This window comes from Schistocerca gregaria, chromosome 2 (assembly GCF_023897955.1).
Source record: "Schistocerca gregaria isolate iqSchGreg1 chromosome 2, iqSchGreg1.2, whole genome shotgun sequence".
NCBI lineage: Eukaryota > Metazoa > Arthropoda > Insecta > Orthoptera > Acrididae > Schistocerca > Schistocerca gregaria.
The window spans coordinates 604,389,722-604,417,287 of NC_064921.1; positions in this window are offsets into that span (position 1 = coordinate 604,389,722).

A 27,566-nucleotide genomic window follows, 5' to 3' on the forward strand; every position below is an offset into this window, starting at 1 on the left:
AGATACATCACATGATCACACTCACAGAACCAAAGGCACATAGACACAGGCAACAGAGCATGCACAATGTCGGCACTAGTACAGTGTATATCCACCTTTCGCAGCAATGCAGGCTGCTATTCTCCCATGGAGACGATCGTAGAGATGCTGGATGTAGTCCTGTGGAACGGCTTGCCATGCCATTTCCACCTGGCGCCTCAGTTGGACCAGCGTTCGTGCTGGACATGCAGACCGCGTGAGACGACGCTTTATCCAGTCCCAAACATGCTCAATGGGGGACAGATCTGGAGATCTTGCTGGCCAGGGTAGTTGACTTACACCTTCCAGAGCACGTTGGATGGCACGGGATACATGCGTACGTGCATTGTCCTGTTGGAACAGCAAGTTCCCTTGCCGGTCTAGGAATGGTAGAACGATGGGTTCGATGACGGTTTGGATGTACCGTGCACTATTCAGTGTCCCCTCGACGATCACCAGAGGTGTACGGCCAGTGTAGGAGATCGCTCCCCACACCATGATGCCGGGTGTTGGCCCTGTGTGCCTCGGTCGTATGCAGTCCTGATTGTGGCGCTCACCTGCACGGCGCCAAACACGCATACGACCATCATTGGCACCAAGGCAGAAGCGACTCTCATCGCTGAAGACGACACGTCTCCATTCGTTCCTCCATTCACGCCTGTCGCGACACCACTGGAGGCGGGCTGCACGATGTTGGGGCGTGAGCGGAAGACGGCCTAACGGTGTGCGGGACCGTAACCCAGCTTCATGGAGACGGATGCGAATGGTCCTCGCCGATACCCCAGGAGCAACAGTGTCCCTTATTTGCTGGGAAGTGGCGGTGCGGTCCCCTACGGCACGGCGTAGGATCCTACGGTCTTGGCGTGCATCCGTCCGTCGCTGCGGTCCTGTCCCAGGTCGACGGGCAAGTGCACCTTCCGCCGACCACTGGCGACAACATCGATGTACTGTGGAGACCTCACGGCCCACGTGTTGAGCAATTCGGCGGTACGTCCACCCGGCCTCCCGCATGCCCACTATATGCCCTCGCTCAAAGTCCGTCAACTGCACATACGGTTCACGTCCACGCTGTCGCGGCATGCTACCAGTGTTAAAGACTGCGATGGAGCTCCGTATGCCACGGCAAACTGGCTGACACTGACGGCGGCGGTGCACAAATGCTGCGCAGCTAGCGCCATTCGACGGCCAACACCGCGGTTCCTAGTGTGTCCGCTGTGCCGTGCGTGTGATCATTGCTTGTACAGCCCTCTCCCAGTGTCCGGAGCAAGTATGGTGGGTCTGACACATCGGTGTCAATGTGTTCTTTTTTCCATTTCCAGGAGTGTATTTTCCAAGATGTTTGATAATTATACTTCAAAATTTTTTTGCCATAACTTATGACAGCACCGTTTTTTCAATAGTCTGCTTTAAAGATTATAGTGTAAAGAACTTACGGGAAAAAAACCTTCTACTTTGTTTGTATTTTAAGTAATTTGTACCTATGATGTACATAAATAATTAGTGTGGTTTATTTCATGTGCAACAAGAAATACAGTTTAAAAAAGTCAGAGCTAAAGCTGTGTTTCATAAATAAAAATTTTCCCAAAAGATGTCTTAAAAGACGGAATGTGTTATATGGGCTTATAAACCTTATTCTTTAGTTACACTGTTTAGAAACCTGACAATCTTTTCAAGGTTTCCCCTGGTATACACAGATGAGTCCCCTCAACCTCAAGTCCTTTTCATTCATCCCTCTTCCTTCCTCCAAAAGCTTTCAGATTTAAATACCTTTGTGTGACTTCTACTGTATAACTGCAAGTTGAATGCCATGTGATTGGTTGCAGTTTACTCTTATGGTTTCCATTACTAATGCCCTGTGATCTGCAATCATTTGTTTTACTACAGTGATATTATAATACCTCGTATTGAGGTTGGTGATAACTATGTCTAGGCAGGCATCACTCCTTTGTGGGAGTTGGTTTGCTACAAACAGCCCATAGCTATTTGTCTCATAAAAGTGCCTCTCTTTAGTACTTCCACTACTTATTTGTATGTCAAAGCCGCCACTCAGTGCAATATTAGACACAAAGCATGTGAAGTAACATAAACAGCTCTCCATATGAACAATGCAGTTTTAAAAGTTACCGTACCTTCTGACAAATGGTTTTTCAATCCTTGATTCTAGATATTATAATGAGATAAAAACTTTAAATCATCTTTTTATCTAAAGTTCCCTTTTATTTCTCCTTATATTTTAATTTTATTTTCCTCACTCCCATACACATCTGTCTCCCCTCGTATTTTTCTGCATCGTGTGATTCATTTTTTGTGTGTCTCATTTTTATTCCTGCATTTATTGGTATATTCAATGTGCTTATTACGCACTGCATTAATTACTTGCCATTGATTCCTCAGACAGCAACATAAAAATGGCTGGTAGTGGTGATTTAATTGAAGTGATGCTCTTGGTGGGTATTAATTAAGCTAATACATTACCTTTGTTTCCATGGAAACTGTAAATATTTAGTGTGACTCTTGATCTACAGTGCTTTGAACAATTACTCTGTTTTATTCTTGTGGAGATTGCCTGTAGAAGTCGCAAAGAAGCAATGGGAGGTAGTGTATTGTTATCAGTGTATATTTTCCAATTTTGTGTCAGGTCTTCGGGTCTTTCAAAAAAGTGTTTAGATTGCTGCAGTGCATCAATCATTGATAGGCTATAGGAATAATTAATATTTTAACTGTGTTTCTTTTGCCATAGGCTGTCAACTCCTCCTAAGATAGTTTTCGAACTGCTGTACTGTTTAGGAATGACCCAAGTCCAACTGTAAACATTTCTTTGAGTATCAGCCATGCAGTATCAGCATGTCGCCCAGTTTGTTTTGTGCGCCGCATGTTGCTGAGTGTGTGTAGATTTTGAGCACGAATGAAACTTCCCACAATTGCATGGAATGGCATAGCATGGCCGTGACCATAGCAAAAGCCATTCACAGGACTTAAGTGAAGAGACACACATTCATACTTTTCTCCAACCTCCTCTCCCTCCTTTATCCTGACACTCCTGTGCTCGACAGATGAGGAACTTGTTACAAATAAAACACAGAAGATAAATTGTGAACTCTTTCCCAAATTTCAGGGAATATGTAGCTCTTTGTTGAGCTGAAAATCATTAGTTATACTTTTTTTATCATAATATGATGGACAATATTCCTCACCCACTGCAGTATCATACACTGAATTTGAAATTAGCTGTATGCTGCCTTTGCTTGCTTTTCTGTAGTAATCCTTGTAGGGCAGAAAATGGAAAATAGTGTACACATATGAGCAATTTTCTTCTCACCTAGACTGAATTGCTGAATTGGTTGGTTGATTTGCAGGAGCGAACCAAACAGCGAGGTCATTGGCCCCATCAGGTTAGGGAAGGATGGGGAAGGAAGTCAGCCATGCTCTTTCAAAGGAACCATCACAGCATTTGTCTGGAGTGATTTAGGGAAATCACAGGAAACCTAAATCAGGATGGGCAGATGCGGGTTTGAACCGTGGTCCTCCCGAATGTGAGTCCATTGTGCTAACCACTGTGTCACCTCAATCGGTTTTATATTTTTTCTGAACTTTGCAGTGTTCAGATGAGTACTGAATCAAGTATGTGGTCCTCAAGAGAACTAAATTATCTGATGAGAACCCCTTTAGCATACAGTCATTTTGAAATGGTTCTGAAATTTTGAAATTACACTGGGTTATTCAAAGTACTTCCAGAGACTGCACAAGAATTATTAGACATACATAAAAGGACACACATTGCCGAGTATAGCATCTCTCCAAATTTCGGTACATAATATGCACTGTGATGTAGTAGCAGAGTGCACCACTAGAGGGCATGTGTGTTGAAATACTTAGACAGATGATGCACATTGGATTAGTTCACACCTGCAGATAGATAACCCTGTGAACAGATTTCCAAAGTTGCTGTCATCACACACACAGATATTTTGCATGCACGTACTGATGTTTTCTGCGTCACAACACTGCCTGTATTGAGCACCTGTATTGTGAATTAAGAATGTGGAGAAATGCCCTGTCTGCTGATGTGTCTCTCTCTGTATGTCTTGTAGTTTTCCTGCAGTTGTGTTTTAAAACCCTGCAAGTACTTCAGAATAACATTGCATGTGACTGTAAGTAAATGGTACATTACTTATTGTTCATCAGTTGATCACTGTGTTCAGGAGAATTTCTGCATTTGCTATTAATAGGCTTACCATAGTTTTTTGGTCCAAGCCAGAACATTTTTTGGTCCAAGCCAGAACATGTTATTGTATTGTTTTTTGGATACAACCAAGAACATATTTTTGAAATTACTAAAAATTATTAAGAGTTTACTGAAACATTAAACTTCATTCATTCAGTTTTATTTTTCACTAGACATGACTCTTTTGTTTATTTTCACTTACATAGTAAAATACACAACAATAAAGCTTAGAATTAATTTTAACATTTAGCAGATGTTTAAAAGATGAGACTGAAATTCTCTCTCTTGCTGCAGATCAAATGTTCACCATACAGTAACTGAAAAATCTCTCTCAACTGAACCAGATGTCCTGGGAAAAGACAATGCAGACTCAACCATTTGAACGTGAAATATCAGCTCTTTGGAACTCATTAAGAATGGTTTACCACATTTCTTCAGTAGTATCTGGTACTTTTTCAGAACTTGGATAGCAATCAAACCTTTTGTTTTGGAATTATATGGTTCAACAACATACATTCACGAAACACATAATCAGTATTTATTGATCTTTTACAGTTTTATTAATAATTTGTGCACTTTCTTCTAAATCAATCAGGGCAAGTTCAGTTGATAAATTATCAACTGAAACTTACTAACTTTATCAGAATTGTTATCCAGCCTTTCATAAAGTAGTAGCATTAATAGCACTCCTAAGTATAGCTGTTTTCACATGATCTTTAATATCGCCCTTTCCTTTATGTGCAACAGAAAATGTATCAGTACACAGTGCGCAACAAATGTGCGCATTATTACTGTCATTACGCAATTTCAAAAGTTTGTGTTCCTGTTGCAGGTTAACATTAAACACCCTCTTTCTTTTGCCCATTCCTAAATGATAAGACAAGAAATGAATAGAAGAAAAATGGTTAAATACATGTAGATAAGGTACTTTGCCCTTGAAAATAACATAAACACATTGCCCCAATTGTGTTGGCAAGTGAAAAGTTATGGCAGAACCAGTAGCCACACCTCCCCATCAATGCTTCCTCCAGTATTTCCATCAATGCTTCCTCCAATGTCAGTTGAGAGATGACGAATGTTTAAAAATGTGTTGTCAAACATACAGGTCTAAAATTTAAAAAAACCTCACCAGTCATAAAATTACCAAACCGTAGACATTTTTGCAACCTTGAACATCACCCTGGACAGCACAAGATGACCAGGGCTGTCCAGGCTAATCCCAGACATACGTTAAGCCTAGGTATTACTAACGCACATACTTTATAATTAACAGTTTCCTGAAGGACACTCTGAATGTGCACTGTATGATATTTCCTATTTGTGACAGCTGGTTTAGCCAGTTATTTCGTTTTAATCTTTCCACCAGTTTCTTGTCAGTTATTTCTTTATTCCTCTTTTGATACCAACGTACAACCTACTTTAATGTAGACTTCATCCGTCTGTATTTGTTTTGCTTTGCTCTTTATTTGCGTACTTGGAATTCTTTCTACTTACTGATTTATATGGTATTACTAAATTATTTGTAACTTTATTTCTCTCAGTTTTTCTTCTGCCTTCATTACCAGTTTAATCTATCTCTGTTTCTATTATTAAAATAAATTTTTTGTAGCCAACATCTCATCTGATATGGGTACTTATATATATGGCTTTTTCGCTTAACATGATCGTGTTCCTTAATGGTAGTAACGCACAGAAACATATATTTGTGTCACATTTCAACATCTGTGCTTTAAATATCTATTAGGGGCCAACATAATCTTGGGCTGTATTGTACTGTCTGTCATTCAGGAAGTCAGAAGTTTCTCACTTCCATTATTGCTTTGCTTTAGTTTCCATGAGTTGACATTTGTAAGGTTCACTGTGACTGAGCACAATTAAATTCCTCACAATGCTTTATCAAAGTAAATAAATGCATGGTGACTTGGTTAAGTGGCGTGCTACATGATTCAAAGATTTGATGTTTGATTCCATTAAGTCTCAGAACTTTTTTCCGACACTTATTCCTGCTTTTGCCTCTGGCATTGATTTGTTAGTGTGAATAATGTCAAGTTGCATTATGGTTTGCAATATATTTTTAACTGAAGATCACCAGTAACTGGCTTGGTGAGTTGAGTTCAAAGGTCATAGAAAAGCAAAAATATACCACCTCCAAAAGCACTATACCCATAAAGCATAGCAGTGCTCAAAGCATCTTCAAGTTGTGGACAGCTTTACCTCTACATACTTTTATCTATATCAATTTACAACCCCCCTTTTTTTTTTTTGCAGAGATGTATTTGTTGTACTTGTAATTTTGACATGACTTCACAAGCGTATCCTCTCAGTAGTTATCTGGTCTATTTACTTCAGGATAATATTTTATGTGAAACAAATAGCAATACTTAGGCAATAATAAAATAACAAATAAATGTGTCTTATCTGTTTCAATAATTTCATTGTTTTCTTAGTTACATTTTGCTCCTGGATACCTAGTTTTCATGTGTATTGCTGTTTCTTTCTCCACAGTACTTCTGCAAGACTTGAGTATATTTCATCAGGGCCAAGGCTGTGAAACTGCAGTGATGCAGAAGCTTTTCACGTACAGAGGATAACTCTAAATACTAGTAATAGACAGAAATTCCATTATCAAAATCTGGAAAGATCTTCACCAAGTACAGTGGAGCAGTGATACACATACTAGACTCACATTTGGGAGGATGATAATTGAAACATGCATCCGGCTAACCAGATTTAGTTTTTCTGTTATTTTCCAAAGTTACTCCAGGCAAATGCCAGGATGATTCCTTTGAAAGTGCACGACCAATTTCCTTCTACATCCTCGAAACAATCCAAGCTTGTGCTCTGTCTCTAATGGTCTTGGTTTTGGCAGATTATTATACCCTGATCTTCCTTCCTTGAAAAGATCTTCAGCGCCTTACAGAGTAAGGGTGTAACACATTATTTTTGATGTTTTGGCCAGTGACAATGCCATCAAACCCATCATGTTGTAGATGTCTTTCGATAGAAATAAGTTGTCCAACTTAGAATTTAACCTACATTATAAGACAATACATGCTTGATATTACACTTAACGTATGCTCAGCACAGTTAACTTGCTTAACATATACAATTAAGGCACACTATTGCATATCAAAGAAAAGTAGCACTAATGTGTATAAGTAGGAGAAAACATTCTCATTTTGGAGATGAGGTTTGCTAGATTACGTATTACTGGAGAAACTTTAGAATCACTTTACTTGGGGGAAGCCATTTTCTGCATAGGCCCCTTTTTTAATTTTTAAAATTATCTCTCTATTTGTGCCAAGTTGGGTGTAGACTTGGAAGACACAAACCTTTGTCCCAAACACGTATTATGACAGCTTCATGACTGAACTATCCTCTAGTATTTTTATTGTGTGGTGGTCTTTATTGTGATTTGGCTGGTATTTTACACTCCATGTACATAATCAAAAAATTGTACTCTCTCTATCCTTCCTCACTCTTAAGCTCCAAATGTCTTTGACAGAATTATGATTAACTTAAAAGATTTTCCATAAACCTTAACATATGCAGTAAGTCATTTTTAAATCTTTATTGACACATTCTGCTGTTAAATTTGTTGACATTCGGTCCATTTGATTTTAAAATGTTGACCACACCATGCATAGTTTCATTTTAAGTGCTACACCAAAATGTTTTAAAGTATTGTATGGAGGCACAGTGGCAAAAACTTGTGTGAGGGACCATTTTTCTCTTTTACGTGTGGACCTCACATGTGAAGTAGTAAGTTGTAATGTCACTTGACAGTAATATCTTATGAAAATCTTATTTTTATATTTTTTATTTGAATTATGCTGCTAAATAGTGATGCACAGAGTATACACAGGTTGTGCCTGTACCTATCATGGTTGCAGGAAGTAATTATTTTAACACCACCATCAGTTGTTGTTTACCATGCACATGATAAAACAAAATTGTGAACTCTCCAGCCCAGTGATACACAAGTACAATATTTTTTTTCCGTAATGTTAGTAACAGAGGTATAAAGTTTTATATATGCATACTTTTGATTTAACTCTCATTTCCTCTTTTGCTGTAACCTCTGAATTGTTTTGCTGCCACGTGGCTTGAAATGTCCAAGGGGGATGAAATTAGCTAATTGTTATATCATAAAATAAAATAAATAATTCAACAATAAAAAAGCATGCGCAGGAAAACGACTTCTTCCAAGAAATTCATAGTGGCTAAGCCCACACATCTACAAAAGAACATTCCCTATGACAATTATTTGGTGTTGAATCCACAGTTTCTAGGTTGGATGATGACAGTCCAAATCACATTTCACCAACTGGAATGCAGCAAGGGTAGGGACAAGGGCGGGACTGAAGTTGAGATGGAGGTTACATGTAAAAAATAATAGAAAAAGGCCAATATTGGTGTTGTATTTGGTTTTTGGGGCCACTAGGCTGGTTGGAGACAGTCTATGACATTGGAGTCATTTGTATACATTTTGACACAAATGAATAAATATTACCTCTACACTGTGACACAACATACTGAATCAGGCAATTTAATTTTCAAATATGTTTCATTTGTTTGTATTGTATGTCAATTCATACTATCTGTTTCGTATGTCCATGGTGAGTTGCAGATTTTCAGTGTATTGCCATGTCTGCTGCCAATTTCTATTTTGATGTTTGATATTCTCTGGGTGTACAGGTTCATCCATGGTGATTCCATTGAAGAAGTTTGCAGTAGGTCACTTTAAGGCGTCCTCCTGCGTAATAAAACCTGGCAACAATATTGATTATGTGCACTGTGGAGACTATGTGGTAGCAGTGTGTTTAACATTAATTGTATGTGGGCAGACATTTCGTGTTTGTACACAGTAGTTATAATTTGCCGCTCAGACAGTGAATTTGAACAATTCATCTCGGGTTTACAGATATTCAGGACAAGCCACACGAGCAGGAATGCAAACATTACTACAGTATTTTAATCATTATGATCACTAATGTGATCTGTGTAATAGCAGTTGATACAGAATGAATGATGTCCTCGGGCCTTACGGATGTAGGCTGTGGAGACATTTGAGGTAACAGGTTTGCTCAATGTTGTAACTGCTGCTAGTAAGTGTACTCTTGTCATGTGCCTTACTTGCAAATGGTCTTCACAGCATGTCTACATAATCATTCCGCAATGAGTTGTACAATGCATGCTTAAAGATACTTCACACGAATACTGACGACTTCCTAGCCTGTTCCATTCGTGTAAGGTGCTAGAAAAAAAATGGCTGCATCTTTCCTCATGTGCATCCCTTACTCAATCTATTCTCATGGACTTTGCGCCTCATCCACCAGAACGAGGAGCCCTCTGAAGTTATCCAACAAGGCTTCACGAGAAGGAAGTCATCTTTTTTTCCAAAATTCCCATTTTATTTTGCTGGACATCTCCATTAAGACCTTCGTATTGGCTTTATCGTCATGTTAAGATCCAAGCAGCGGTTGTTTCAATTCGTTAGATGTCTGCCGTCATGCTTGGTTGATAGAGATTCCGAAGCCTGAAACAGATGGTCGCACTAGCGGTTTCGTTTACAAGCGCAACAAATGTATGGATTATTTTCGCCTCCCTAATACTGACGCAGTATTCGCATACCATTACATAACTATTCGCATAGTGCTGAAAGTTTTCTTTTTTTTTTAATAGACATTTTATTCTACTTCTCCACAATGAAAGTAGGCTGCCATTCAGAACATAAAGTAGATACGCGTCCTAAGTCAGTAATCTACAATGTGCGGGCAGTAGTTCTCAGCCATATTTTATACCAATACGCATCTAGAAACTAACAGCCAAATCCAAAGACATTAGTTAACGTTTAGATCATAAGAGCGTAGTTTACCTGTTCATTGTCAGTAACAAACAAAAATATTTAGAGACAGTAATGTTGTAAGATTTCCTTAATTGTGATTGGCGTTGGCGGATTCGACAGTGAGCTAAAGAGAGAGAACGTTTTATTCGAATTCTGTCAACTCACGGATGTGCGATACACGTTCTGATCAGTTGCTACGGTATAAATTTCAAGCAGAAGATTTCTTAATGCGCGCTATAGGCACAGTCTTCTTCAAATGCGGTACGTATTTGTAGCAAAGAATGTAAAAATAAATTAAGGCCGTCGTAATAACACGCAATGAGTAGAAGAAGAATGACTTTCAAAACATTTAGTAAACATTGTGATGTCTCGTATAATGCATATAAATGTAAGTACAGTTACTGTTATTAATTAATCATCCGCTCACGCAAACAACACACCACCACATCAGGCAGTTACAGAATCACAACTTCGTGGTTGCTGGGGACGCCAAAGACAGTCGACCGAAATGTTCCGAATAGTGCCCGACATTTAGCGATCTGTACTCGCGGGCCTGGCAGCCAACTTATCGCGCCATCCTTATTGCTAGTTTATTGTGGGATCATAACGTTCTAATTTATATAGGTTATCAATTAATAATGAGAGCGGCACATAAGCGGCCCCCAGATATTGACCTACGATGTCAATTTTGGCTCTTGAGCCAAAAAGTTGACGACCAATGGTCTAAGTCATTTTACATTCCCTTACAATCGTCTGTGCTTCATTCGACAGCAGACGTAAACGACAGCATCGTTATCTACCAATCTTAGGGCTGTTTACTACCTGGTAAGCCATTTAACGTACACTGCTTGTCACTAAAAGAGCAACACCAGGAAGAGTATAAAATATGAACAGTTTACTCATCGTGCTTCTGCAGTACAGAGAGCAGAGTATGATTATATCTGTAGATGATTTCGGGGTCCTCATGTTTCGAAATTTAGTACACCGATCTGTCAGCTCTGGCATAAACAACGCCTCTAACCTGGCTGTCCATCGGTTCGAACTGACCTTGGATGACAGACACGGTTACGTCGTTACATGGTGCTTCAGCACAGTGCCGCAGTTCATCTGTCGTAGTGGCTGGCCGATGGTGGCGAGCTACCAGAGTGTTTCACTGGGCGACAGGTGTGGAGAATGTGCTGGCCAGGACAACAGTCCAACACCCTCTGTGCACAGTGATATTTTGAAAGTATGACTGCTGCATTACATAGAGGCTGCTATATATTCCAGGTACAAAAAAGTGACCAAAATGCAGATAACAACAGTGTTCGGTAAAAGTAGTTCTTCTACGAGCGTTGTTCAGTAAGTAATGCAACACAATTTTCTCGGCCAATTTCGGCTGACAAAAATGTGGGACTTGTGTGACATCGTGGTACTTTCTTGCGTGAGCCTATATAGTTTCATGAAATTGCAATAGGTGGAGGCGCTATACGTAATCAAAACGGCGTGGGAAAATAGAGCACCGCAGATATTTATAAGTGCTTGCGGAATGTCTACGGAGACCTGGCAGTAAACAAAAGCACGGTGAGTTGTTGGGTCGGGTCTGTCATCGCAACAAGATCTTGCAATCCTCCCGATCTCCCGCGTATCACCGGAGGAACAAAGCTGTGACTCCTGCAATGTAAAGTACTGTCATCCGAAGTGATCGACGGATCACAATCAAACATCTTGCTGCGCAACTGGACGTCTGTGTTCGTAGTGCCGACACACTCGTCCATCAGGTGGGTTACCCAAAGGTGTGCACCCATTCGTTCCTAGCTGCCTAACACAAGACCATCTGTGCGGAGTTCCTTGTGCGTTACGAGGCTTATTGTGACAAAAGGCGATGAAACATGGGTTCATCACATCGAACGCGAAACAAAACGGCAATCCATGGTGTGGCGCCACGGCACCTCTCCTGCGAAGAAAAAGTTAAAAAGCCGCACCCTCAGTCGGGAAAGTCAAGGCAACGGCCTTCTGGAACAATGATGGGATTTTTCTGTTTGATGTCCTCCCTCATGGCGCAGGCATCAACAGTCTACTGTACTATCCTCAGGAAATTGAAGAAACATCAGCATGTTCGTCGCAATTAAAATGCAGACGAACTTCTCCGTGACAACGCAATGTCTCACACCAGTCGGCGCACCCGAGAGAAACATTTGCCATTTGTTTGGTCCAACGAAGGATGCAATCGCGGGAGGTTGCTGAGGAAGTAAAATCTTTTGTAGCCATAAGAGTGGGGAATAAAATGGTGTATTGGAATCTTGAACAACAACAACCACCACCCCTATGTGTAGAAACATAAAAAAGGTATCGAAAAGTGCTCTTCAAAAGTATAATCACTCAGTAGACGGGCAACAAAAGGATTCCATATGGGCTTAAAACTGTTTTACTAACGTTGACATGTGTAACTGACCTCGTGATGGCAATAATTTTCCCCTGTTCAATAATTTTCCCCTGTTCAATAATTTTCCCCTGTTCAATAATTTTCCCCTGTTCAATAATTTTCCCCTGTTCAATAATTTTCCCCTGTTCAATAATTTTCCCCTGTTCAATAATTTTCCCCTGTTCAATAATTTTCCCCTGTTCAATAATTTTCCCCTGTTCAGTTAACCAAGTTAGGTATCGCACAAGTAAGACAGTGACCTCGTATTTCAGAAGACAACTATCTCGAGGCCTTCTGGCTCCGTCTCAGGGTGGGTTCCGCAAAGGCCGCTCTGCCGTCGATAATCTGGTCTCCCTAGAGTCTGCCGTCCGTACAGCCTTTGCACGCCGCCAACATCTGGTTGCCGTCTTCTTCGACATGCGGAAGGCGTACGATACGACTTGGCGATATCACATCCTGGCCACACTTCATGGGTGGGGTCTTAGGGGCCCGCTCCCGATTTTTATTCAGAATTTTCTGTCGTCTCGTTCCTTCCGCGTGCAAGTTGCTGCGTCCCATAGTTCCTCCCGGGTCCAGGAGAACGGGGTCCCACAGGGGTCTGTCCTCAGTGTCTCCCTGTTTTTAATTGCGATCAATGGGCTCGCTGAGGCGGTGGGATCGTCCGTCGCAGCTTCGTTGTATGCAGACGATTTCTGCCTCTACTACAGCTCCGCTGGCATTGCAGTTGCTGAGCGCCAGCTGCAGGGCGCTATCCGCAAGGCGCAGTCGTGGGCTGTAGCGCACGGCTTCCAGTTTTCGGCCGCTAAGACCTGCGTTGTGCATTTCTGCCGGCGTCGCACGGTTCACCCTGAGCCACGCCTTTACCTTGACGGTGAACCTCTTGCTGTGGTAGAGACGCATCGGTTCTTGGGACTGGTATTTGATGCCCGGCTGACTTGGCTGCCTCATATTAGGCAGCTTAAACAAACATGCTGGCGGCATTTAAACGCTCTCCGTTGCCTTAGCCACACCGGATGGGGTGCCGATCGGTCCACCCTTCTCCGGCTGTATCACGCGCTGATCCAGTCCCGCCTTGATTATGGGTGTGTGGCTTATGGTTCGGCGTCGCCATCAGCGTTGCAATTGCTGGATCCCATCCATCACTGCGGGATCCGACTCGCCACAGGAGCATTTCGGACAAGCCCTGTTGACAGCTTACTTGTGGAGGCTGGTGTTCCTCCATTGCGGATCCGGCGCGACCGACTTCTGGCCGCTTATGCTGCCCACGTTTGTAGCTTGCCAGGGCATCCCAACTACCGTCTCCTGTTCCCGCACTCGATCGTCCATCTTCCAGACAGGCGGCCCCGGTCAGGGTGTACGATCGCGGTTCGCATCCGGGCTCTACTGTGTGGGATTGAGTTTTTTCCTCTCCCGCCTGTTTTCCGGGCCAATCTCCGTCTGCCCCCTTGGTGTGTGCGCCGACCATGCATTCGGCTGGATTTGGCACAGGGTCCGAAAGACTCGGTCCCTCCTCCGGCCCTCCGCCGCCGCTTTGTTTCTCTCCTTGCCGAGTTTCCCGGATCTGCCGTGGCCTATACCGACGGTTCGACGGTTCGATGGTCTCTGGTCGCACTGGTTACGCTCTTACTCTAGAGGATCATTGTGAGCAACGGTCGCTGGCACCCGGGAACAGTGTATACACTGCCGAGTTGGTTGCCATCTATCGCGCCCTAGAGTGTATCCGCTCCCGCTCAGGTGAGTCCTTTGTCATCTGTAGTGACTCCCTGAGTGGTTTACGAGCTCTTGACCAGTGCTTTCCTCGTTCCCGTCTGGTGATGGCCATCCACGAGTCGCTCCATGCTCTTGCCCGTTGCGGCCGCTCCGTGGTCTTTGTTTGGACCCCAGGTCATGTCGGCATCCCGGGCAATGAGCGGGTTGACACGCTGGCTAAACAGGCAGTGAGTTCACCGGCTCTGGAACTCGGCCTTATGGAGTGTGATCTCCTGTCGCTTTTGCGCCAGAAAGTGCTTGGTGCCTGGGGTGACGAGTGGCGCACCCTGCCCACGCCCAACAAACTTCGGGCGGTGAAGGAGACGACCCGTGTGTGGCGCTCCTCCATGCGGGCCTCTCGGAAGGACTCTGTCGTCCTCTGCCGGCTGCGCGTTGGCCACACGTGGCTGACGCACGGCCATTTGTTGCGCCGGGAGGACCCACCGCTATGTCGCTGCGGGGCAGCTCTGACGGTGGTCCACATTTTGGTGGACTGCCCGCTTTTAACAGGACTCAGGCAGACGTTTGCGCTGCCTGATACCCTCCCTGCCCTTTTATGTGATGACGATGCTATGGCGGACCTCGTGTTGTTTTATTCGGGCAGGGGGTTTTTATCGTATGATTTGAGTATTTGTCCTTTTATTTCCTGTATTGACTTGGGCCTTTGGCCTGTGGTTTTAAACTGTGGGTTTTAATGTCATTTGGTGGTTGGCTTTTCCTTATTTTCATGGTCGGCCAACCACCTTCACACTCGGTGCGATTTTAGTTCCGTCTGTCTGGTCTTTGTCTGCCTTTCTTGTATTGTGTCGTCCCTTCTCTCAGTTCTCCGTTTTTAACGACTGACAGTTTTTATTTCGTGTGATTTTATCGTGGAACAAGGGACCGATGACCTTAGCAGTCTGGTCCCTTCAATCCCACACCCAACCAACCAACCAGAAGACAACTATTCAAATTCCCATGCAAAGTTAACTTTCCCGTGATTTCTCTAAACCTTCCAATACGAAAGCCGAGGGGATCTTTGGAAGAGTACGGCCAATTTCTTTTCTAGCCTGGGCTTGTGCTCCGCCTCTGCTGATCTCGTCGTCAACGGGACATTAAACCCTAATCTTTCTCCCCTCCTTCATTGTCAAATTTACAGTGACATACATTTTACCATGTGTATGAACTAAGTTTCGTTGACATCCACTGAATTTGCACAACTGATCACTTACACTATGAAACATGAACTTCTCGTGACATAAACAATATTCAAACAACTTAGGGAATGCAGCAGGGTGAGGTCTTCAATAACTATCTGTAGGCCAGAGTGGCCGAGAGGTTCTAGGCCCTACAGTCTGGAACCGCACGACCGCTACGGTCGCAGGTTCGAATCCTGCCTCGGGCATGGATGTGTGTGATGTCCTTAGGTTAGTTAGGTTTAAGTAGTTTTAAATTCTAGGGGACTGATGACCTCAGAAGTTAAGCCCCATAGTGTTCAGAGCCACTTGAACCATTTTCGAACTGTATGTATTGCGACAGGTCAGTTAGCCCACCTCGAAGTCAACTTTCGGCAGGATGGCTACAGTGGAAGACAAATCAGATGCTTCTCGCACTATCTACCGACTGTGAGCCGGCTGAGTGATGAAAATAACGAGTTGGCGCCCAAGTCTGCGGCCCTTATGTGCGGTCCTACAGCATCGACTGCACACGGAGCAGCGCAGCGCCACGAAACTGCATCAAGAAGGCGCTGACTTGCACGCCAATGAAAAGAGCGAGCAGTGCCACACCTCCAGGAAGATAAGTTCAGCACACCCTGTCCACACTAATTTAACCAGCCGCATCGCTCGTCGGCCCAGTTCGGTAGCAGATTTCGAGAGCATCAGTTTTGAGTATTACGAATCTGATATTTGGCTTGAATTTTGCGAGTAGTAATAGAGTGTAAAGTACTAGTACGTAGGAGGCACAGGAATCAAGTTATTTCTTTTTTTCCTTAACAGAAATAAAGTTTTCTATTCATCAGAAAGTGTTTTGTACAGATAATTTTGGATTCGTACCGCTGGTCATTGCAGCTTCCTTCCTTCCTTCCTTCGTCTGTGTCCGTGGTGACTCCCACAGTAGCCGATAAAACACGTTACCTCTTACGCAGGAAGCATTTCCTACTGGATAGCCTGTGTCCTGCAGAAACACGAAGAGAAGTAGTTTTTGCGATAACTATCTAAGATTAGGGCCCTTTTAGGGTCACTAAGGGATCCTTCTAGTATTTGTAAGACGGATCTTTATTGTATCCCATACTTTTGTGATCTGCCATACATTGGTTATACCATAAGGACAGGTCTATTGAGCATTGTCACTTACGCTGACAAGAGCCGAGTAAATCCACTATAGCAGAACATCGACTTGTCACCAGTGATCTACATTTACATCCATACTCCATAAGCCACCTTGCCCTTGCGGTGCGATGCGGACGGCACCGGGAACCACTACTAGAAGTTCCCTTTCCTATTCCACTCGCAAATAGAGGGAAAAACAACGTATAATACACGCCTCTCTATGAGCCCTGATGTATCTTATTTTCGTGGTCCCTAGGCGAAATGTATGGTAGCGGCAGTAGGATCGTTCTGCAGTCAACTTCAAATGCCGGTGCTCTAATTTTCTCAGTAGTGTTCCTCGAAAAGAGCGACATTCCTTCTAGGGATTTCTGTTTGAATTCCCCAAGCATTTTCGTAATACTTGCATCTTGTTCGAACCTACCAGTAATAATCTAGCAGCTCGTCTCTGAACTGCTTCAATGTCTTCCTTTATTCAAACCTGGTGCGGATCCCAAACACTCGAGCAGTACTCAAGAACAGGTCACACTAGGGTCTTGTATGTAGTCTCCTTTACAGATGAACCATGTTTTCCCAAAATTCTTCCAATAAACCAAAGTCGATCATTCGCCTTCCCTACTACAGTCATCACACTCTCGTTCCGTTTCATACCGCCTTGGAGCGTTACGCTCAGATATTTAAATGACGTCACTGTGTCAAACAAGACACAACTGATGATGTATCCGAAACATTAGGTGTTTGTTTTTTCTTGTTACCTGCGTTAACTTAAATTTTTCTACAGTGCTATTCACCACAACTACTATAAATTTTGTCTAAGTCATCTTGTATCCTCCTCCACCACTCAAGTTCGAAATTTTCCCGTACTCCAGGGTATGATCAGCAAAAAACCGCAGATTTCTACCCACCTTGTCTGCTAAAAGATTAACGCATATAGAAAATAATAGCTGTCCTATCACACTTCCACGGGGCACTCGTGGCGATATCCCTGCCTCTGGTGAAAACTCGCCGTCGAGGACAACATACTGGGTTCTATTACTTACGAAGCCTTCGAACCACTCACCTATCTGGGAACCTATTCCACATGCTAGCATCTTTGTTAAATCTGCATTAGGACAGCAATCTAGCCAAGAGTCTTCTCAGAGGGTGCTTTATGTGGTCCTATTCTCTTCATACACCTGTAAAAAAAAAATTCTCCATAATTAATAACACAGCAAATAATTCTGTAAAAGCAGTTCTACTGTCACATGTTTTACGAAAAACATAGTGTTAAGCAGTTTCAGAATGGAGTATGTTGTATGCAAATGCACGCACATAAATAAAGTAGATATAGGTGTAAAACAGCGACAGCCAGCAGCCTTGAACAACACTAAAAATATGTCCGCCATACTGCACAGCACACTGCATTCTGAACATCCGCAATTTTGGCGACTAGGTGCAACCAAAGCGATCACTCGCAACAAGTGAGTCTCAGTAAAGAGAGTGCCGCGTGTTCCCGGCCTTTGTCCACTTCGCTGTAGATCCCCTGCAGCGGTCGTGTAGGCTGCACGCCAAACACTCTGGTAGGAGCAGTCCACTGACTATCAGGGGCGCCCCGTATCATTAATTCTCCGCGAGTATGCGATAAGCGTAGTACAGTGAAATACAGGTAATAAAAACGTTCCGGAAAGGGATTAAAATGAAGGATGAAAGGATATAAATGATAAAGTTCGCTGATGACATTGCTCTGTTTTGTGAAAATGAGGGACAATTGCAGAACCCGTAGAATGTGATGAACAGTCTACTGAGCACAGAAAATGGATTGGGAATAAAACAGTGAACGACGGCAGTATAAGGAAGCAACAGAAAAGAGATTAACGGTAAACTTAATATCAAATGAATATGAAACGAAGGAATTCTGCTATTTCTGAAACAAAAAACAACGCACCACGAAGGAAGGTATTATGATATAATAATGGGACTGGCACAGAAAAAGAGCGCAGTCGCCCCAAAGGAAGTATATTAGCATCAAACAAAGGCTTTAATTGTCGAGAATATAAACCTGGAGCCCAACAGTGTGTGAAAGTTAATCACACACTGTGGGAAAACCGGAAAAGAAGAGAATGAAAACGTTTGAAGAGTGGTATACAAGGTTGCTGAAAATTAGGTTTCTCATAAGGTACATGCAGAAGTTCTACGACAAATCGATGAAGAAAGGTACATACGGAAAAGAATAACCACAGCAAAGAATACAGTGACATATGTGAAGTGTCACAGAAAAACTTCCATGGTGCTAGACGGATCGATAGAGAATATAAATTGTACGGTAAGACAGAGAACAGAAAATGTTGGCTGGGAATGTTACTCTGAGATGAAGGGACTGCCACAAAATAAGCATCGCGTCTATTCGGAGGAGTCCTGAAAAAAGTGTAGTGTAGCTTACAGTACTTGTCAAGTCTTTAATACCTTCGGCTGTCTATCCATACTTCCCAATTACATCCTAGTCAGGGGGTTGAAAAATAACTGCAATTAACTGCCTCTTTATCCCTTTCGTGATTTGTGTACAATTGTGCAAGTGCTTAAGAAACCCTGCTGTCTTTGGTCTTTTGTTTCGACGATTTTTGCAGCTATTAACGTGTATTTGGTTGTTCCCCCCGTGCATGTAAGTACAGTGTATTTTGGGAAAACAAAAGTGCATCGAGCGCCAGATATGCAGTTTATTTGGAAGTGTAGGTATTTTAGTTTAAACGAAAGAAATTGTAGCACTTTTCTTGTGATTAACGGTATGTTTCCGTAAACTACGACCTATGTATGAAAAATATTTCTCAGTGTGTGATCAGTTTTTTTATTCCCGCTTATTTTGCGAGTGGTCCGTCGGGTAAGTGGTTAGCAAATACTGAATCGTTTGCGTTTGATTTTCATAATTTTGTGTGTCTTTATATGAAGCATAATGATCCAATCAATATTTGCTGCAGAAAAAAAACATTTGAACTGTTTGTTATCAATATCAGGAACTGTGTTTTTTTGCTCAACAACTGTCTCACTGTGAGCATTGACATCTTCGACCTCCTGTTAAACACAAGTTGATCTACAGCATTTTGGTTATCTCCAACAGGTATATTTGTATATGTCACAACCCTCAAGAGAGCCACAATGTTTGACGTTAGTTATTTTTCTGGTAGAAGGCAATTCAGTTTCTGTAGTAAGCTATAATTCGATATTACGCAAGCTTAGTGGCCCGAGATTTGGAGTCTTAACTTTTTGTATCATATTTCATTGCTTAATGAAAGCTTTACATGATTTCCTTTCAATTTTTATCACGTCCCCACTTGGTTTGAATCTTATTACTGATCTGAAATTTTCCTTTGTTAAAATTATACAGATGTATGCTTCTATATCATTCTTCCGAATTTGCTGGTTAAATTTGTTTCTCGTAATTTCAGAATGTCTTTGCAATTCAATTTACACATGCATTGTGAGCTCACAGCAGTAATAAATACGCTACTGGCCATTAAAATTGCGACACGATGAAGGCGTAATTTTACAAATGTCAAATTTGCATGAGGTGCTCCGGTAAGCAGATGATCAATATTTCAGTGAGACCATACGGAGGGAACAACGCCATATATATTCTATACAAAAGGAAAGCGTTTCCCATTCGTAAATCGCACTTGAATATTAATTATTCCTGAGAAGATCGTGTTATGTCTCGTGGAAGGAGGAAATTTTTTTCTTGGGAGTGGACGCTCTCCACGCTCGCACTAGCATGGTGGCCATCACAAAAAGTTCTGCTGTCATCTCCGTAATATGGTTAGTATTCGAATGTAGTAGTTACAGAATGCGGATATATATATATATATATATATATATATATATATATATATATATATATATATATATATATATATATATATATGAGAGAGAGAGAGAGAGAGAGAGAGAGAGAGAGAATAAACAGAATAAACAGGTATATCTGCATAAATACACTAGCAAGCCACTGTACTGTGTGCAGTGAAGGTTACTCGTACACGAGTACAATATCGCATTTCCTTCAAAAATTTTCATTTAATTTAGTTGATCATCTGGTCTGATGTCCTTTATCCTGTACGCACATATTTTGTTCTCTGTGCGATAACGTGAAACTGTCTCGAACGCAGAACCAGACCATCGCGGGAATATTTTTATTCCCTCATGAATTTAATTGTAAATAATCCACTACAGGTCAAAAGGAGCAATGATGTACATAATTACAATACCATATGGATAAATGACATTCACTGTTTCACATTATGAATGTCTTCAGGCCAAAAAGGGATGTGGAGTACTGCCACCAGAATCTTTAACTGGATACCCAGTGACAAAAAAATGCCTCGCAGATAGCAAGCTGAAAAACTTTGTCTTCCACAAGTCCTCCTGTTCCATAGCAGAATTAAAATTTTTGTAATGTGTGAAAGGTGATGGGTAGGAATTATACACTCATATCCGAATATATTAAAATGAAGAGACTGGGAGGGAGAGCCACATATAAATTGTGAGCTTGTAGCCATATTTACACATTAACGTGTAATGTGGATGTAAAATGACTCGTTTCACATCACTACGATTAATTGTATAAATGATCCATGCAACATGAAATCAGTCAACCAATCAACGAACCAATCATGATTTGGTATATTTCAAAGTATTGCATATTCCCTACCTAAGCCACATAGTTACCATACAGTTGATAAAAAGTTCAGATCGTGTTGCTGCATTTCAATTCTGTCAATTTTTACTGGATGGGGGATCGTGCTTTTGTCAAGTTTTTTTTTCTTTTTTAAAATCCGTCCTGTCGCAGCATAAGAAATCAGGTCTTATTTTACATTTGCTATTTATTTTGTGGAAGTCTGTTTAGATTTTGGTATGGGATTTGCTTGATGACTGCAGCGTGTTACCGAGAAATGCGTCGTGCATATAATACTGTGATTGACATTATTGTGGTTGAAGCAGCTATTTTTAAAGATCCAGGATATGCCTTGGCAGTACCTTAACAGGATGTTCCAATTTGGAGGAAATATGACTTCAGTATTGAAGTATCTATTAGTGGACAGCCTAGGAAATATGTTCCCGGGACGACTTCTGGTAACACCCGAAACCGGTAATTTTGCGCGAGTATCGTGTGCTTTAGTTATTGATCAATATTTCAATAACAGAATTACACATCCAAAATATTTTCATTTAAGCTAATTGCCTTCCATTACTGATAAATTATTATGACTCACTGATCCCTCTATGCCACCAAGCCACATCCCCATCAACTACAGAAGCTCACGAAGTTTTAGTCATCACACAGAAAAAAAACAGTCATGTAATAAATATTTTGACTGTCTACACTGACAGTGCACACTGAAATCCCTCAGCTTCAGTTCAGTAGTCGGCACTACGGGAATGAAAACGTAACGGCGTAGCTTGTCTCTACACTGAGGTGAAAAAAGTTGAGGGTGAAACTCCTAATATAGCGTCGGAGCTCTTTTTGCCCGGTGTAGTGTAATAACTCGACGCAGCGTGGACTCAACAAGTCGTTGTAAGTCCACTCCAGAAATATTGAGCCATACTGCCTCTATAGCCGTCCATAATTGCGAAAGTGTTGCTGGTGCTGGATTTTGTGCACGATCTGACCTCTCGATTTTGTCCCATAACTCTTCGATGGGATTCATTTAGGGAGTGCTGGGTGGCCAAATCATTCGCTCGAATTGTCCAGAACGTTCTTCAAACCAATCGCGGACAGTTGTTGCCCAGTGACATGGCGCATAGTCATCTATAAAAATTCCAACGTCATTTGAGAACATGAAGTCCATGAATGGCTGCAGATGGTCTCCATGTAGCCAGACATAACCGTTTCCAGTCACTGATCGGTTCCGTCCATTCCATGTAAATGCCAACCCACGTCGGAGCCACCAACACCTTACAAAGTGCACTGTTAACAATCTGGGTCCATGGCTTCGTGGGGTCTACGGCACACTCGAATTCTACCATCAGCTCTTACTAGCTGCTGCCATAGCTGTGCGTCCCACATTGATTTCTGCAGCTATTTCAAGCAGCGTTGCTTGTCTGTCAGCACTGACAACTCTACGCAAACGCCGCAGCTCTCGGTCGTTAAGTGAACGTCGTCAGTCACTGCGTTCTCCGTGGTGAGATAATGCCAGAAATTTGGTATTGTCGGCACATTCTACATACTGTGGATCTCGCAATATTGAATTCCCTAACGATTGCCGAAACAAACTTTCCCATTCGCTTAGCTCCAACTACCATTCCACGTTCAAGGTCTGTTAATTCCTGTCATGCAGTTATAATCACATCAGAAATCCTTCTACATGAATCACCAGTCTACAAATGATAGCTCCAGTAATGCACCGTCCTTTTATAATTTACGCATGCGATACTACCGCCATATCGCTACCCCATGACTTTTGTCATCTGATTTTGTTTCTGGTCTAACGGCGTGCTGCGAGGTAACTATGATGCAGGAATTTCTGTATGCAACAGGACTACGGACCTGTAATTGAAACCAAACAAAGTATTGATTCCATAACTTCGTTACTTCGAACTGATAATTAAAACTTTACAATTACCCATTATGGATTAGTTCTTGCCGTTGGGATTTACATTTCAGATCCTCACATTTTCAGGGTATTGTTCTCTAGCGTGACCCATTCACTGCTGAATTAAAGCCTGTTTCATTCTGTCGCATGTCACTAGGTTCTATATGAGTATTGATTCACCGTGTTCCAGCTCTCTTCTTGACGTCATCTCTTGTAGGGTACTGTAATGCTTTATTTGTACACTTAATCTCTCCGGGAAAGGATTTTGTGCGTCCACCTATAGCGAGCTTTGCCACGGTACCTGAGCGGCTCTCTGTCACTTCAGATTGGCGTCTCTCCCTTGTCCACCTGTCAGCCGTGTTTTCCCGCCGTTTAAGTTCCGTCCTAGAGTGACGTCCAGCACCCACCTCTCCATCGTTTTCTGGGCACGCTGCACTTTATGAGCGCGCACCTTGGTGGCATGGAGCTAATCTCTCTGCATTGTACGCTGTTGGCGTATATATATAGTGTTGTTACCAGGCCTGGTAGGATTTATAAGGGACATGCCAACGTCAGACGTCGAGTGATCACTGTGAAGAACACGGAGATGCCGCGTATTCACGTGAGAAAACGTTATCAGCTCCTGAGAGAATTTCAGAGTGGCTTCATTCGGGGTCTCCATTTGGTCAGCTGGTCGAATCGTGCAGGATTCAGTTTTTTGCGGATTTCGGTGTGACAGTGTCCCGATTGCATGAGAATGTGAGGGCACGCATACCCGTCGTTAAGTTTGCACTCCACGCGTTCTGGCCACAACAAGAGAGGATCACCGTATCGTGCACGTAACACGTCGTAACACCTTCACTTGTACGCCAGAGAACAACTAATGGACTCCCTGTTGCTTTAGTGTCATCTCGTGCTATTTGTCAGAGACTAACAGCACCCGGACTGGGAAATTGCCGCCTCACACATAGCCTGCGTTAGCACCACAACAGAAACTGATGCGTTTGGAGTGGTTTCGTGACCGGAAACCGTGAACTATACATGTATGGTGTCGCAGTTGTTTAACGATGAATCGCGGTTCTGCCATGACCCGGATGACCACCGTTCGTGAGTACGATGTTGACCTGGAAACAGGTCCCATTGTTTAACTCTTTCTTTTTACTCCTGGAGTTGACGGCAAAGCGATACGTCACGAAAATCCCGCGTTACCATGTGTTATCGCTCACGCGACAGAATCGTCGTGCCATTTTTCAACAGGACAATGGTCATCCACACACGGCACAAGTCTCTACGAAATGTCTGCGTGTCCGGCAACACCCTCAGGTGTGTCGCCGACAGAAGGTGTGTGACTCCAGCTCGGGCCTCAACTCTGTCCCAGTGCCACTATCGACGATATCAAGGACGAGTTACAGATATCCTCAGGAAAGGATAAAATGCAAAGCCGTACTGGCAAGTGGGCTCAGATTGTCAAGTTCTTTGTAAATTTTATAACCTCTCCAATACATTTGTTTCTGTCTGAAATTTAGCCCAACTTTACCTCCCACTCTATAAGAGTCTACGTATTACCAAAACTATGTCCCACAGGTTGTTATACAACTTAAAACTCGTATGCTGACGCTTGACTAAACACTACCTAATTTGAAATGAACTGTAACTGATCTGAATGCATCTTGTCTTTATATTAAATGCGCAGCGGTAGTAAAACAATTATCTGACCCTAATCAAAATTTCCACTTACCTCGCTTCTTGGCAATATTGTTGCAGGTTTCTCGAAAGCACGACAGCAGACAGCAAGCAGGCAACGGCTAAGCTAGATTTCTGTTTCTAAATAAAATTTCCAAACTATATTCAAACTTTGAGGTGTGATAATGCGTAATAATAAACAGTGGGATGTGGAGAGTAACTACTCCTATGAAATGATATTCCAAGACAACAATTTCAGAATGAAGTATATGTTCAAAAAGACATAACATGTGCGTGAAGAATACTATGCTTAAAAAAGTGAACGATGAGTTAACAGAGAATTTCTACAAAAATCAAACAGCTTAATCAGTTAATATGTTAATGCATGACTCAGGGAAGTGGGGTAGTCTTTCTCTCAGCTCTGGGCAAGTTAAATAGCTGACAATAATCATTCCTAGCTGCGCAGTGCTGCAGTCTTACCTCAGACTACTTCTCTTCAAAAATAACAACATTATTCAAAATCTATATCCTTTTCGCTTTCTAATACATACATCTTATTCATCCTTGCTGTCCTTCACCATCAATCTATCTTCATCTAGCAGATACAATCCCAAGTCAAAGCAGCGCTACAGAATACGTCCATCACCTACCACATTTCAGCTAAGACTATAGATGTAAAAACTGTACCACAATACCAAAGAGTGTTAAACAGCAACGTAACTTGTTCTCTCTGACGTGCACATCGATAACATACAAAATTAAAATGACATGACCGCCTTACAACGTAACTCGATTTTTGTAATCACTGAAATAATATCACACTCCCTCTCAATCTGTGAACATTCACTTTGTTTCTTCCTCCCGTTCTCGCTGCTACACTTTTTTTTGTCAGGTGGTGTATATCATTTACCCAAATTATTTTAACTAGCGCTAACTGCAACTGCTTTCTACCCTAAAGCCTCCTCCCAGTCGGCAGTACAATAACTCAGAGCACTTTTTAACGAACAAATGAATTCTTGTGAGTGTTACCTATATGCAAAATTCTGTGCCATTGTTAAAAGACCGCTAGCTGGCAGTGTGAGAGAAATGCGTCATATCGGGATACACGAAAGGGTCGTGGTGAGCTCTTGTGCTTCACAATTATGTCTTATACATAATTTTTATATCAGATCATAATGACACTTGATCACCGATGTGAACACCACATCAGACCGTGTAAAATGGAACGGTGGAGTTATACACTGAAGAGCCAGAGAAACTGGTACACCTGCCTAATATCGTAAAGGGCCCCCGCGAGCACACAGAAGTGCCGCAACGTGACGTCGCATGGATTCGACTAATGTCTGAAATAGCACTGTAGAGAATTGTCATCATGAATCCTGCAGGGCTGTCCATAAATTCGTAAGAGTACCACAGGATAGAGATCTCTTCTGAACAGCACGTTGCAAGACATCGCTGATATGCTCAATAATGCTCATGTCTGGGGAGTCTGGTGGGCACAAGCAGAAGTGTGTTCCTGGAGCCTCTTTTAGCAGTTCTGGACGAGTAGGGTGTCGCGTTGTCCTGCTGTAATTGCCCAAATCCGTCGAAATGCACAATTGACATGAATGGATGTAAGTGATCAGTCAGGATGCTTACGTACGTATCACGGGTCAGAGTAGTACTAGAGGTATCAGGGGTCTCATATCGCTCCCAGCTGCACACACCCCACACCATTACAGAGCCTCCACCAGCTTGAACAGTCCCCTGCTGACATGGAGGGTCCATGGATTCATGAGATTGTCTCCGTACCCTTACACGTCCATCCGCTCGATACAATTTGAAACGAGACTCGTCCGACCAGGTAACGTGTTTCCAGTCATCAACAGTCCATTGTCGGTGTTGACGGGCCCAGGCGAGGTGTAAAGCTTTGTGAGGTGCAGTTATCAAGGGTACACGAGTGGGCCTTCGGCTCCGAAAGCCCATATCGATAATGTTTCGTTGAATGGTTCGAACGCTCTCACTTGTTGATGGCCCAGCGTTGAAATCTGCAATAATTTGCGGAAGGGTTGCACTTCTGTCACGTTGAACGATTGCTTTCAGTCGTCGTTGTTCCCGTTCTTGCAGGATCTTTTTCCGGCCGCAGCGATGTCGCAGATTGGTTGTTCTACTGGATTCCTTATATTCACGTTACACTCGTGAAATGGTCGTAAGGTGAAATCGCCACTCCAATGCTACCTCGAAGATGCTGTGTCCCATCGCTCATGCATAGACTATAGCAGTACGTTCAAACTCAGTTAAATCTTGATAACCTCCCATTGCAGCAGCAGTAACTCATCTAACAACTGCGCCAGACACACTTGTATTGTATACGGCTTGCCGACCGCTGCGCCTTATTCTGCCTGTTTACATATCTCTGTATTTGAATACGAATGCTTGCATCAGTTTCTTTGGAGCTTCAGTGTATAAAACGAATACTATCGTCTGATGATGAAAATTTCATGTCTGACTCCGTCAGCCGCTCTGTTTTGTCAAGATAAACATAAAAGATAACCAATTCAGTCATACATTCCCGCTATTGTATTAATTATAAAACCATGTGAAAGAGACGGCCAAGTGCCCGTCCAAGTGCTCGCCTCTGGCTCCGTGTGGGCATGTTGTGAGCAGCACTCCCTCTGTCATGGGTGCAGTTCGTAAGTAAGACGTACGGCTGCCGTGTCTCGCCGTGAGCGGCTTAGTGAGCTGTCGATACGATCGGACGCCTGTGATTTCCGGTACTTGGAAGGAATCATCCTTTTTTACTGTAGTATATAAGCGC